Source organism: Zingiber officinale, chromosome 5B, assembly GCF_018446385.1.
Source record: "Zingiber officinale cultivar Zhangliang chromosome 5B, Zo_v1.1, whole genome shotgun sequence".
Classification (NCBI taxonomy): Eukaryota; Viridiplantae; Streptophyta; class Magnoliopsida; order Zingiberales; family Zingiberaceae; genus Zingiber; species Zingiber officinale.
Window position 1 is genome coordinate 132,033,391 of NC_055995.1, and position 15,531 is coordinate 132,048,921.

General features: G+C 36.9%; 1 long non-coding RNA gene across 1 annotated transcript; it reads left to right on the top strand.

Annotated features, from left to right (window-relative positions):
• The first annotated feature begins 5,442 nt into the window (after nucleotides 1-5,442).
• Nucleotides 5,443-6,087, top strand: LOC121987891. The gene is made up of 3 exons (XR_006113758.1): nucleotides 5,443-5,565; nucleotides 5,637-5,736; nucleotides 6,031-6,087. It is a non-coding gene; the product is annotated as an uncharacterized LOC121987891 (long non-coding RNA).
• The last annotated feature ends 9,444 nt before the right edge of the window (nucleotides 6,088-15,531 follow it).

The following is a 15,531-nucleotide window of genomic DNA, read 5'->3' on the forward strand; positions in this document are numbered from 1 at the left end:
AGCAAATTTAATTTCACATTATGTATTTATGAAGGTTTATCTGAATTAATAAGTGTGTTAATGCTAATTTAGATTTGGCGATTTTAATTTAGTTTTATATATATTATTAGAAAGAAGAATTATAATAACTATATAATACTCAGATTTCATGAATTTCAAAGCCAAAACTTTGATTTTGATTCTTAGGACATCTCCAATCGTTAAAACTCTAAATAAGCTTTTTTATGATTTCAATATGCTACATCAACATTATTAAAACCCCCCAATGGTTAAAGCTCTAAGGGCATCTCCAATGCAAGGTTTATGAGAGGTTTGTCAAATTTAAAAAGCTGAATAAAAGTCTTGAACCATTGTAGAAGTGAGGTTTGAGGTTTGCGGTTTGAGATTTGAGGTTTGTAGTTTAAGGGCATCTCCAATGATTAGAGTTCTACAAAAGCTTTTTTTATGATCCCAATATGCCACATCATTATTCTACAAATCTATTGAAACATCTCCAATAGTTAGAGTTCTAAATGATTTTTGTGTGGTCTAATTAATAACATGTAATTGCATGGCTATATGCATATTACATCAATTTTAAGACAAAAAAGTAGCTTTAAAATTTCACTACTGCTCTTGAAATATAAAGTTCAAACCTTGCACCCACAATGGTTGGAACTTTTTTGTTCAGCTTTTTTATTTTGCAAACCTCTTTAAAAATTTTGCATTGGAGATGCCCTAAGAACATTAGTGGAAATTCAAACCTACTTTTTTTTGTCTCTAAATTGATGTAATATGCATGAAACCATGCAACCCATGCTATGAATTGGATCACAAAAAAAACTTATTTATAGTTCTAACCATTGGAGATGTTTCAATAAATATTGTTGATGTGACATATTGGGATAAAAAAAAAACTCATTTAGAGCTCTAACTATTGAAGATGCCCTAAGTAAGCTTTTTTATGATCTAATTCATAATATGTAGTTGCATGACTCCATGTTCTAACCATTGATTTGAGTTTTTGCTACCGCTCTTAAACTATAAATCTCAAACCTCACATCTATAATGGTTCAAGTTTTTTTATTCAGTGTTTTTTTTTATTTTTTTAGAAACCTCTCACAAACCTTGCATTCAAGATGCCCTTAGAGTTCTTACCAACTACTCTAGTTGTCATTCTTTATTTTAGATTTATAGTTGATCCTAATCTTAGATGAATTGTAACATTTTGAGAGAAATATTTGCTTAAGTTAGTTACATATGAAAAATCACAGCATTATACAAAACAAATAAACATATTATGGCACCTCTTAATTTAGTCACATATGATGAGCTAAAAAATGGTAGAGGTATAGTTACAAACCTTGGTAACCTAACATATTCATATTGAAGCTAACCAAAACTAAATCAAACATTATTTTTTAACAAAATAGACATCAATTATATGTACTTAATTAATATTGCGGTATAATATTTAGGGAAAATGCTCTAAAAAGGCTCCTATTTTTTTTTTAGTTTTAGCCGGAAATCTCATTTAATTCAACTATTTTTTTTTTCCTAAAACCCCTTCACTCAATTAAATTTTGGCTAAAACTTGATTGAGTGTCAAAATAAAAGAAGAAAAGGTAATGAATCTTTTGTTTATGTAAGAGATAGGATATGATTTTTAAAATAATATATAATATATTTTAACACCCAACTATGTTTTAGCTACTTTTTGTGTTTGGTGGAGGTTACAAGCATCCAAACATTTTTTGATACTAGATGTTAATCAATTTTTAATACATACATACATACATACATACATACATACATACATATACACACACACACACACACACATATATATATATATATATCATGTTTGTTGAGAATTTACACATTATATATTTATATTTTGACATTAATTGAGCAATATTTTAACTAAATTTTAATTAAGTGTGAAAACATATTATATAATATTTAAAAAATACTTCATGACTCCTAAATAACTAAATTTTACTCATCAATTTTTTCTTTGTCTTCAATGTTAGCTCTTTGAAAGATCTCCTTTGTTTTGATGCATGATCAGGTGGATTTGCTAGGAGATCAAGTGGACCAACTTCATGGAGTGCTCTCAAAGGTTTATATAGCATTAGATAGCTATTCATTGGTTTTCCAACATTACCCTGAGGTAACTACTTCAATTGATAATTTTGTAAGGAAATAGATGTTTTTGGCATATATTTAGAATTTCTTAATATTTATATTTTAAGAAAAACTTGTAATCACAACACTAGAAAGCACAATAATGCAAATCATATTTTTCTTGCAAAACTTTATAATTTAATCTCAAATAAAATTAATTAGTCACTTAACATTAACAATATAAAGTATGAATTTTCATCAAATATTTAGGAGTTTGAAAAATATTACATTAGAACCTATTCATTGCAAAATGTGTTCATTCAAAGTCAAATTATGAATGAACTTTTTTTTAGAAGATTGTATGAATTCATTCCATTTTGACATCTAAAGCCCATTTTTCTTTGTAGATAATTGAAGTGATAAGATTGATACAAAGAGAAATTAGAGAAGAAGTGTGATGAAAGAGAGATAATAACACCTTTGGTTGGAAGGCTTTTAGTAAGCCTAGCTAAGCCAAAGAGCTTCAAATCCCAAGTTTTGGATGGAAGCTATATGGATTCAACTCCACTATACCAAACCATTAGTGATAGTATAACATCAATTTTGAATGTTAATAATAACAAACAATCCAATAGCTTTGATATACACTCAAAGTTTATTTATTTATATGTTTAAAATAAGTTTCCATAATATCTATTCAATTTGTTTTATTGTTGACATTCAAATGTTGTGCTTGATAATTTCTTTATGGGAAAAAATGTTAGGACATGTAGAGAGCTAGAGAGGAAGGGGGGATGTGAATAGCTTTGATCACTTATTGAACTTGATTTGCAGGGGAAAACTTGAAGCAACGCTAAGACCTCTTATTTTATTTGGTATCTACCTCCTTAAGTTGACTAATCCAATGATTCACTCCTTAGTCTCATAGATGCACTATGAAAACCTCCTTCCTGAAGGTAAAGAAGCCTCATACAAGCTCAAGTACCAAAATACAAAACGAGAACTCGAGAATACAACAAGAACAAGGAAATAAATACAAATACAATTAATAGCTTGCTCTTAATCTCTTGTTGCTTGGAAATGTCTTTTGCTGACTCAAATATGCAGCAACACTTCGCTCTAGAATCACTAAGAATTGGCAGCTCAAACACTTCGCAAAAACCCTTTTCTAGGATTTCTCTCAACTTGAAAAATGCCTCCTAATCGACTCTTAATCGATTAGACTTTCCTCTAATCAACTACCACGTTATCTGACCGTTCAAAACCTACAAAATGCTTCTTTTTGTCCATCTAATTGATTGGTAAGTCATACTAATTGATTCGACAACTTCTAATCGATTGAGCCAATCGATTTTGAAGCTTCTATTCTCACGAGAAAATACTCCTAATTGATTAGCCCAATCGATTAACCCATGTTGAATCGATTAGCCCAATCGATTCAACAATCTTCTATTTACTTGTGAAAATCTCCCTAATAGATTATCTTAATCGATTGGCATGTTGAATCAATTAGCCAATCAATTTCAATACTTTCTATGCTCTCACGAAAACACTGTCTAATCGATTGACCCAATTGATTGACCTTAGGGTAATTGATTATTTAATCGATTCAGAACCTTACTGTGCTTTGCGAAGACCTTCCAATCGATTGTCCTAATCAATTAGCTTAGGGCTAATCGATTGCCTAACGCTAACACCCGAAATCATAATTTAGGGTTTCTTTATCAAAATTTAGTTAACCGTGACTCATTGAGACTTCTCATTGCTAGCATCAGGTTAATCTTGACTTCTCAGGACTTTTTTTATCAAGTGTTCGGTCCTTCTTGACCCACTTAGACTTTTCCTTGACAACTTTCTATTAGACTTTCAATCACCAAGTGCTCGGTCAACTTTTGATCCACTTGGATTTTTCCCTTGCCTAGCCACGTTAGGACTTCCACTGCCTAGTTCTCAACTAGGTCTTCACTGCCTAGCTTCGCTAGGACTTCTACTACCTAGCTTCACTTTGTTAGGGCATGTATGAGCTAGAGCGGGGTGAATAACTCACTTCGCTTCTTTGAACTTGATTTACAGTAGAAAACTTAAAGCAAAGCTAACACCTCGATTTACTTGGTTTCCACCTCTTTTAGGTGGCTAATCCAAGGGTCTACACCAATACAATCTCATCCACTATGAAATCCCTCCTTCTCGAAAACTTTTTGAAGGTAGAGAAACCTTGTACAATAGTCTTACAATACAATACAAGACTGAGATGAAGCAATAAGAGATTATTATGATTTCTTGAGTAGATGTTGGCTTCTTCTTCAAATCTTGCACTAAAGATGGAGGTTGAGCTCAAGCACTTCTCAGCATTTAGATAGCAAGAAAAACCTTGGCTTGGAATGAGAGCTATGTTATTTCAAATGTTCTCCTTTTCTTTTATATGAATACTTGAGTCAAAACCTTTATTTTAGACATCAGACGACTATTACATAACATTAGTCGACTGATATGGTTTTTTGACAACTATTCATGCCGTTGAACATCCACTGATGCATCTAAAATTCTATCTGGTTTGTCTAAATTTAAAATATCAATCGACTGATATCCTACATCAATATATTGATATCCATCAGTCGAATGGAGCACATGAGTCCCACTCACTTTTGTGCACTCTAATTTGTTATCAATCGCCTGATGTCCCACATCAGTCGACGATGACCATCAGTTGAGTGGAGCAGGCGGGTCTCATTTGTTTTTGTGCTCTTCAATTCGACGTTAGTCTACTGATGTCCCATATCAGTCGACTGATCTTACAGTCGAATTGTAAAATACCGAAAAATAGGCGAATATTAATAAGAGAATTTTCCAGAATTTTTGGGAATTTTTCGGGAATTTTTCGGAGCTCGTACGGACGAGTTAACGGGGATAAAAACGGGGCTCGGAAAAGCCTGTTTAGACTACCCTGTTTTAATGAGGAAAAGTTTTATTATTATTTTTCCTTTATCTTTTCTTTTTCTCTTATTTTTTTCCCCGTGCTCGACACCTTCTCCGCCCGTTCCTTTTCTCCTTCTTCCTCGCGCCGGTTTCCTCTCCCAAACCCGATCTTCTCCTCATCTCTCTCGCGTGCGCACACTCTCCCCTCTGCCGCCGGCGACGAGAGCCGCCTCTCCTCTACTCTGCACAGTGTCGACGCCGGACGGAAGTGCTGCCGGTCTTCCGTGCGTGTCCTAACTTCCTTCCCTGATCCCGAGCGGTTTTTCCTTCTACTCCTCTGCCGCCGGTGACTAGGGCCATAGTCGACTCCCTGTTGCCCTGGCCGCGGAGAGATCGAGCACAGGACTACGACCGATCAAGCCCCCAGCCCGATTCTCTCCTCTTTGCTCCAAGCCGTGCCCTAGTTAGGGTACACAGCCGTCGGTGGCCACAGATTTCACTTCCTCCCTTCTCTGTGTCGTGCCCTAGGTCATAGCCAACAAGGTGAGGTTCTTGTTCCATTGGTGTGTCATTGGATTGATTGATCTGCTATTGATCCGTTTTGATTGCAGCAGTGAGGTTGTGTGCTGTGAGGCTTGCTTGTTCTTGGTTCCGGCAGCCTTCTTTCCAACAGCTACTTGTTGGTTGCGGATCTAGAGCAGTGTGTGAATTGAGGTACGTATAGAGTGATTGATTAGTGTAATTTGATACTTGAGTATGCTGTAGATGAGTTTAGTTTGGAACATGTAGTAAGACATGTTTTTAGTTTAAAGGTTGTAGTTGAATGTTGAGTGTGATTAGAATGTCATTAATTGAAACATGTTGATACAAGATTAGTGTAAGGTTGTATGCATGGATTATTAGTTATTGATTAGGGTTTTGCCCTAATTCAATTTTAGAGATTTGTTTATTTAGGTATTCAGTAGGATTTAGCTAAATAAAAAATATATATTTGTTTGTTTAACACAGGATCTTGACGCGAGACGAGTATCTCGGAGTCGGATTTGGACCACTTTATTGGAGGCGGGTACTTTGACTTATGTCTTTTGATATGCATGATAATATGTTTAACATATAACAATAATTGTGTTATCTGTTTGTTTCGGTTGGTCGCTACATGATTAGTTACATGTTTGTTTGTTTATTTATGCTGCACTGCATATTATCTACCTGATCACATATGTCTTAGGTAGTGACCTAACCACATGCTCTGTTATATTCTGGATCTAGGGTTTATTTGATACCCTCTTCGATTTGTGTACCTTCTATTTGATACGTCTTCTTGTGGTACACACTTTGTATCTATTTATATGGATCATGCCATGTTATTCATGAGATTGCCATGTTCAGTATCATGCATCATGATTGCATGCTGTGCGATTGTCGGCTCTACTTTGGTTGAGCTCATCGCCAGTTACATGTACTGCACACATCACCCATGGATTTGTATATCTGGCTGGTGTGTGGCGGTTCTGCTGTTTGGCTCCGTTGGTCAGGCGACTCAGCGTGGTAGCCGGCAGTCAGTTCCGCTCTGTTTGGCTCCGTTGGCATTTAGGGTAGCAGCGTGGTAGCCGGCAGATGGTGGACTTTGTTTGGCTCCGTTGGTCAGGAGACTCAGCGTGGTAGCCGGCAGAGATATCCTCCCCGTCATTGTGTACCGGGAGATGAGAGCATTGAGCTCCCCCATTTATGATTTGGGGTCACAGGACAGGAGTACTCCGACAACATCCCGTTTACTCTGTCATTGCACAGGAGCATTGATTTCAGAGTATGGGGTTGACATATGCATTTATTGCATTTTTATTTGCTTGTGATTGCTGCACTTATATGCTGCATTTGTTTGGATGCATTGATTGACATGCATACAGGATTATGACTCACTCGGTCTGACGACCTGTTACCTTTATACTTTGATCCGGTCAGTACAGTTATCTTCTGATTTCATTTCAGTTGCATTTATCCTCCTCATATTCAGGAGACTGTACACATGATTAGTGTTGTCTGTTATTTGTTTTATTATGCATATCAGTTGTACCTGCTGAGTGTTGGACTCACCCGTCTCCATTGTTGAGGTTGTCCGGAGGAGTTCCAGTCGCTGGCCCCCCATCTGCACGTAGAGCTAGTTCTCTACTAGGTTGTTGTTTGCTTTATTTTGGTTTTTCTTCCATCAGACTATGTTTTAGTTTTGTTTTGGATTTTATTTATGGATATTGTACGGATTGTTACCGTTTGATGGACTTTTGGATGGTTTGGTTTTTATTCTACTATATGCCTGCCTGGACGGCAGAAGAGGTGAGTTCGTTGGATTTGAGCTTTACGAGTGTAGTGGAGTAGGGTGGATTTCGAGTCAGAGTCCTACTATGATTGATTACTATTATTAACTGCGTGGTTGTGACAGCCAGAGGCTGAATATCTTTATAAACTGCGTGGTGTTTGTTTTTATTTTTGTTATCATTCCAGCCGCCTGTGGCTGAAGTATATGTGATATGTAGAAAGTTTCATATTGTCCGCCGTACAGGGGAGATGCTGCCGAAATTTCTTCGGACAGAGACTCCTCTGGGGCGTGACACGAATGGAATAAGCAAATTTGACTCACTTCTATTCAGTTTCTAAGGTCATTAGTCGATTGATCAAAACCATCACTCGACTAATTCCATCAATTGAGTCTAGCAACTAAATCGACTTGCTTCTGTTTGGTTGCTAAAACTATCAGTTGATTGATCAATTCTATTAGTTGACTAATACCTCATTTTGACAAACATAGATCTCTGAACGAGTTTTTTTTTTACAACAAAAATTATCTCATTCTGATATCTGAGTCAAAAGTTATAACCTTCGAAAGTTTTCTATATCGAAACTTTCTCGTTGCATGTCAACTTCATATTGGACTTCCGACGGGCAAGTATCTAGTTAACTGTAACTCACTTGGACTTTCCATCTTATACCAAGTGTTCAACTCCTAGCTAACCCACTTTAGACTTAACCTAATTTCCAACTAGGTTTGCCTATTTCCTAATTAGGTTTTCCAACGCCCAATCCGGCTAGAACTATCATTGCCTAGTTTTCAACTAGGTCTTCCACTGCTTAGCCTCTCTAAGACTTCCATTGCTAGTTTCTAACTAGGTCTTCCACTGCTTAGCTTCACTAGAACTTCCATTGCCTAGTTTCTAACTAGGTCTTCTACTGCCTAGCCTCACTAGGACTTCCATTGCCTAGTTCTCAATCAGGACTTTCATTGCCCAGTTCTCAACTAGGTCTTCTATTTCCTAGACCCACTAGAATTTCCATTACCTATTTTCCAACTAGGTCTTCCATCGTCTAGCCCTGCTAGGACTTTCATTTGCCTAGTCCCACTAGGAATTTTCTCTTATCAACTTCTCGTTACACTTCTAACTTCGTTAAGTATCTGATCAACTATGACTTACTTAACATCTTACTAAAATATTATCAAATATTGAAACCCAAACTCTAGTCAACCCGAGTTTGGTCAATCTAGTCAACATTGACCTGAGGTTGATTATACAAACAATCTTCCCCTTATTGATGTTTGATAATATATTTAAGTTAGGCTAACTCATTAGCTCAACTTCTTTTTTCTCATGCCAAAGTATGAATGAGAGTTTTTAAACTTAAACTTTATATTTTCCCCCTTTGACACACATCAAAAATATTTTCTCAAGATCCATTCAAGTTATTTCCAACATCACAATGGAGGTTCCCTACCTTCCATTGTCTCCAGATCTCCCCATTTCATATATAATTGATGCTTTTAAAGTGGACCTCCCCCTTAAATCATACTCCAACTTCTATCATTGCACCAATAATGATTTGGAGTTCTTAAACCTTTAGAAAATTTCAAAATTTAAGTTATGCGGTTAAAGATTTAATCTTGAATCTCCTCAATTTTTTCAATTTTTTCCTTTTAATTTTCCTTTCTCATTTTCACCAAGAAAATCACATTTGAATGCTTATCCAAGTATATCAAAGGGTTAGGATAGTTAAGGTGTTTGGAGTTAGCTTAAAACGATTGAAATAACCTATTTTAGCCAAAAACATAATCATCATTCGATTGATGCTCTGCATCAGCCGACTGCTACTCTAAAAAATTGTATTTTAATTTTCAGACTGAATTTCAGAAATGCATAAGTAATTCTATATTTTTTGAAAAACTATAAAATTTTATATAGACATTACTTATGTCATACACTATCAAAGGAAAAAATAATTTTTTTTTATGAAAATATATCTCATTTTCAAAGAATGATATGAAATTGGAAACCATTGAAAACTTCAATATTCCACTCTAACTTTGTATCTAACTAATCAATAGTGATTCCTATCAACAAATAAACTTCACCAAGATTTTCAAAAGAATTTTTAAAATAATTTTCAAACCAAAGTTTCAACCATGATCTTTGTGCAAAATCTGCATGACTTACACATCAGCTTTCCCCATGATTGGACTTCACAAAATTTATATGTTTCGATGAAACTAGAACTCAAATAGATGCATTAAATCAACATATTAAGTTTTATTCATCTTCCTAACATCTTACTTGTATCTAATGTATCTCAATATAGATATACAAGTCAACTCTATGATTTTTGTGAGATGTAAAATAGGTTTTCCTTAAAACTAAGTAATCATACATCTCTAACTAGGTATTTTAACTTTAATCATTCTACCTAGGATGTCAACTAATGCTATTGTCCTTAATTGTAAGGAAATAAAATAATGCATGATAATGAATATGACATACATCAAAATGTATACTTTCAAGAAAAAGATTATCATAAATAATGATGCATGCATGACATGACATGTAATATTTTTCATAACAATATGAGTGTATGGTATGTGATAGGACACCATGTTTCTCGACTTGTGGAGGTGGCACATATTTCTTCCTCATTGGCTCCGGAAGTTGAGAGTTCTTTTTGTTCTTGTGTCAATGAGCTTTCCCCTCAATTATCAAGGTAGATGTTGTTGGAGCAATCTAGTGACCCTAGATTTTGATGTTTGGGCAAAGGTTTAAATTAGATTTATTATTGTATTTAATATGCATTGTGAGTGTGCAGGATACAGGTACAATAAGGAAAGTCCAAGTGTGATCTTGGCAAAGGAGGAAAGTCCAAGGATGAGTCTTGAAGGTGTAAGTCCAAGCATGTAGTCTTGGCAATGTAAATCCAAGTGTGACTTGGCAATTGATGAAGTCCCAGAGGCGCAACCTCTTGGCAAAGGAAGACGAGACAATAATGACAAGGCCGATGGAAGCTCTAGAAGGCAAGACTTGAAGGATGGGGAGACATATGAGGGACGCAAGGCTAATGGAGGAGGCTAGAAGGCAAGGTCTAGGTTGGTCGGGCGAGGACGAGTGCTGAATGAATGTACTCAGGAGTTAAATCCTAGGATTAGGGATTTACTATAGCGTTACTGTAACAGTTGGCTGATGTTTTCATCAGTTGACTGGTGATCGTTGGCTTGTAATGGTCGAATTTCACCATAGACCAGTCGACTGGTGGCGGGGAAAACAGTAGGTATTTTCCTCCCGAGCTCTATTTAATAGAGCTCGGAGTGCTTGGCCAAGGTTGACAACATTAGTGGTGGTTAACCCTAATTAGAGTCTCCAAGTGCCCAAGTGATCTAGCGTGTTTGTATGAGGTTGTGGCGATATTTCTCCACCCACAAGGAGCTACGCAAGCTAGCTGGAAGTTCTCCGGGGAATCATCTACTGACAAATCAGGATCGTCCACCTTACAGACAGCCATGAAGTAGGAGTTTTATCTCCGAACCATGTTAAATCAACGCGTTAGGTTTGCTTTCTATTGTTAGTATTTGTTTTTGTATTCCGCTGTGCGTACTAACCATTGTAGGAAGCGACGTCAAGATCCCAACAGATGCTTTTTTAATTTCATCCTATGATGTTGAACACCTCTTAACCTCTGAGTTCTCATGCTCTTGATCTAAAGAGTCTCCCACTTTAGATTCATTTTCACTTGGTGTTGAGATTGGATCTTCATGAAGTTTTGCAAGTTTGTTCCATGGATCCTTTGCATCCCCATATTGACCTATCTTACATAAGATAGCGTTAGATAAATATTTGATAATAATTTTATTACCTTTTCATGAGCTTTAGATCTTTGAACTTGCTCCTTAGACCATTTCTTTTTCTTGAGAAGTTTTCCTTGACCATCTCTCAAAGCTTTAAATCTTTCCATTAGAGAAAACCATTGCTCTATGTCCATCATGAGAAAGTATTTCATCTTTGACTTCCAAAGATTGAAACTTCTAAATCTGAATGGTGGAGATGTCCATATATCGTATCTGAATCCATCTCGAGGTTCCATTTTGAGTTGAGTTTCTTTGAAGATTAATCCTTTGACTTGTTGAAATTTAGGCTCAAAACTTTAACTTCTTATTCCTCTAGTTGATGCTCCAATAGAGGTTAATCCGATGAAGAATGGTCTCACTCTGATACTACTTGTTAGGATATGTATGAGCTAGAGGGAGGTGAATAGTTCGCTTCATTTCTTTGAACTTGATTTATTGTGAAAAACTTGAATCAAAGCTAATACCTCAATTTACTTGGTCTCCACCTCCTTGAGGTGACTAATCTAAGGGTCCACACTAGCACAATCTCATCTACTATGAAATCCCTTATTCTCAGAAACTTTCTAGAGGTGGAGAAACCTTATACAATAACCTTATAATACAATAAAAAGATATTACAATGATTTCTTGAGTACATGTTGGCTTCTTCTTCTTCGAATCTTGCACCGAAGATGGAGGTTGAGCTCAAGCACTTCTTAGCATTCAGATAGCACAAAAAAACCTTGGCTTGGAATGAGAGCTATGCTCTTTCAAATATTCCCCTTTCCTTTTATATGAATTCTTGAGTCAAATCCTTTATTTCAGACATCAGTCGACTGTTACATAATATCAATCGACTGATATAGTATTCTGACAACTGTTCATATTATTGAACATCCACTAATCGATCTAAAATTTTGTTTGCTTTGTCTAAATTTGAATATCAGACAACTGATGTCCCACATTAGTTGGCTGATATCCATTAGTCGAATGGAGCACATGAGTTTCACTCACTTTTGTGCACTCTAATTCGCTATCAGTAGATTGATGTCCCGCATCAATCGACTGATGACCATCAGTCGAGTGGAGCATGCGAATCTCACTCTCTTATGTGCTCTTTAACTCGATATCAGTCGAACAAAACAAGCAAATATGTCTCACTTCAATCAATTTCTAAAGTTATCAATCGATTGATCAAAATCATCAGTCGACTAATTCCATTAGTTGAGTCTAGCAACTGAATTGACTTGCTTCTGTTTGATTGCTAAATATATCAGCCGACTAATGCCCAATTTTGAACAAACATAGATCTTTGAATGAGTTTCATTTCATAACAAAATTTGTCTCATTTGAATGACTAATGCCCATATTGGACTTTCGACTGCTAAGTGTCAAGTTAATTGCGACCCACTTGAACTTTTTGCCTCATACCAAGTGTTCAGTTCCTAGCTAACCCACTTTAAACTTAACCCAATTCCCAACTAGGTTTGCTTAGTGTCCAACTAGGTCTTCCATCGCCTAACCTCGCTAGGACTTTCATTGTCTAATTTCTAACTAGGTCTTTCATTAACTAACTCCGCTAGAACTTCCATTGTCTAGTTCTTAATTATGACTTTCATTACCTAATTGTCAACTAGATCTTCTACCGCCTAGCTCCGTTAAGACTTCCATTACCTAGTTTCCAACTAGGTTTTCTATCGCCTAGCCCCACTAGGACTTCCATTTACCTAGTCTCACTAGGACTTTTATCTTGTCAACTTCCCGTTAGACTTCCAACTTCATCAAGTATCTGTTCAACCTTAACTTACTTGACATCTTACTAAAATATTATCAAATTTGAAACCCAAACTCGGGTCAACTCGATTTTGGTCAATTTGGTAAACCTTGACCTGATGTTGATTGCACCAACACACGCACTAGGGCTTTCATTGCCCAACTTTACTCACTAGTGTTGGTGCAATATCCCTTAGGTCAAGGTTGACTGGTTTGACCAAGCTTGAGTCCTGGTTATAGTTTCGATGTTTGACAATACATGTAGACACATGGACAATGCAGGTGCAGTTGTTCATATGGGGAGATTCTGATCAGGGACTGATCAGTGTGAATGAAGAAGAGTCAAGTAGGTATACCTGACTGGAAGGAAACCCTGGTGAGTGAAGCCAGGTGAAAGTCCTAGTGAGTGAAGCTAGGCAGATGGAAATCCTGGTGAGTGAAGCCAGGTGAAAGTCCTAGTGAGTGAAGCTAGGCAGTATGGAAGTCCTGGTGAGTGAAGCCAGGCGGAAGGAAAATCCTGGTGAGTGAAGCCAGGTGAAAGTCCTAGTGAGTGAAGCTAGGCAGATTGAAAACCCTAGTGAGTGAAGCTAGGTGAAAATCCAAGTAGGTCAAGAGAGTGACCGAATACTTGGCATGAAAGAAAAGTCCAAGTAGGTCAAGTGAGTGACCAGATACTTGGCATGAAAGAAAAGTCCAAGTGGGTCAAAGGGATTGACCGGACACTTGGTGAGGGAGTCCTAGCAGGTCAAGGGAGTGACTAGATGCTAGGCATGACGTACCAACAGGTTAAGGTTGACCGGATGTTGGTTTGGGAGGTTTGGGACTTGGTTTTGGGCAAAAACCAAGTGCTGGATCGATCAGTGGATCGATCCAGGCTCTGGATCGATTAGTGGATCGATCCAAACCTTTCCCAGCGAACAGAGAGCCTCTGGATCGATCAGTGGATCGATCCAGAGGTCTCAATCGATCAGTGGATCGATTGGGACGCTGCTGCTTCGCGCGATAAGCACTGGATCGATCCGTGGATCGATCCAGGCATTTTTCCAGAGAACAGAGGCGCTCTGGATCGATCCGTGGATCGATCCAAAGCCTCCCCGATCGATTGGGAAAAATCGAATCGATCGGGATCCGACCGTTGAGTCGTATTTGAGCCGCAGACGAGCGTTGTCTTCGGCACTTCTTCACCGATTCATTTCAGATCTTCACCAGCTCCTCCACAGCTCTTCTCAAGCTCGAGATCGCCAGTTCTTGAAGGTTCTTGGAGATCTTCCAAGTCAAGAGGCGGATCAAAGCAAGAAGAAGAAACTAGGGTTAGGGTTTGTGCACTCATTGTAAGCTTGTAAGCTTGTATTTCTTTACTACCCTTTCTTCTTCTTGTATTGAGTCTTGTAGGGCTTCTCCGCCCTTGGTAGTTACCATAAAGGAGAGTTTTATTTAGTGGAGGGTGTGTGTGTAGGTGTGGATCCTTGGACTAGTCACCTCTTGTGAGATGGATACCAAGTAAACCAACCGTGTTAGCGTTGTGTGAGTTGTTTCTGTATTTTCCGCTGCACATCTTTGAAGAAACAAGCAACGCCGAACAACGGGCACGCGACGAGCTATTCCCCCCCCCCCCCCCCCCTCCAGCTACTTTCGGTCCTAACAACTAGGACTTTCACTGCGTAGCTTCACTCACTAGGATTTTTGTTGCTTAACATCTAGTTAGGACTTTCTATTGCCTAACCTCCCGTTAGGATTTCCACTATCTAGCTTCACTCATTAAAAATTTTTCGTTGTCTAACCTCCAGTTAGGACTTCCATTGTCTACTTTCACTCACTAGACTTTTCTGTTGCCGAATTTTCAATTAGGACTTTCATTGCCAAACCTCCAGTTAAAACTTTTTTACACAAGTATATGATCTTCTCTTGTATTACCTAACTTCTCTCTCATATATTATTAAACATTGAAATTTAAGTTTGATCCAATTTGAACTTAGTCAAACTCATCAATTTTAATCCGAAAATGAGTATACCAACAAAATAATCTGGGGTGCTTACTCAAAATCAATCTCATTAATTTGGACTCGTATCCCAACAAACCCTAGTTCTCATTGTTGGTATATCTTGTGGGTGCTTCGGACACAATAAAAGTTAAATCATTATATAATTCAATATTTTGGCCTTTGGAAAAGAATAGCCAATGAAATATCAAACCTTTACCTGCTTCCATAGGCTCAAAGTCTAAACAAATAATAAATAATTAATACCATTGCGATCAAGAGCTAAAATATATTTTTAGTTATACACTTATATATCCCGGAACATTTAAGTTGGGTGTAGAGTTGTAAATTCGTCTATTCTTATTCCAATTTATAATTTCAAGAACCAAAACTCCAAAACTAAAATACATCTTATAAGAAAATTCATAGTAATAAACAATAATAGCTATTTGAAATTTATTAATTATAGGTGGAACTATATGTAACACTGAACCTGGATGATGAGCCTGGACCCATCTAATTTAAAATATGATGATAAAAAGTGATTATAATTTTTAGAATAGTGATTAGTGTATAAGGAGATATTTATCTAGGTTATGTCAAGATTCGAACTTTAGATTTTAGGAT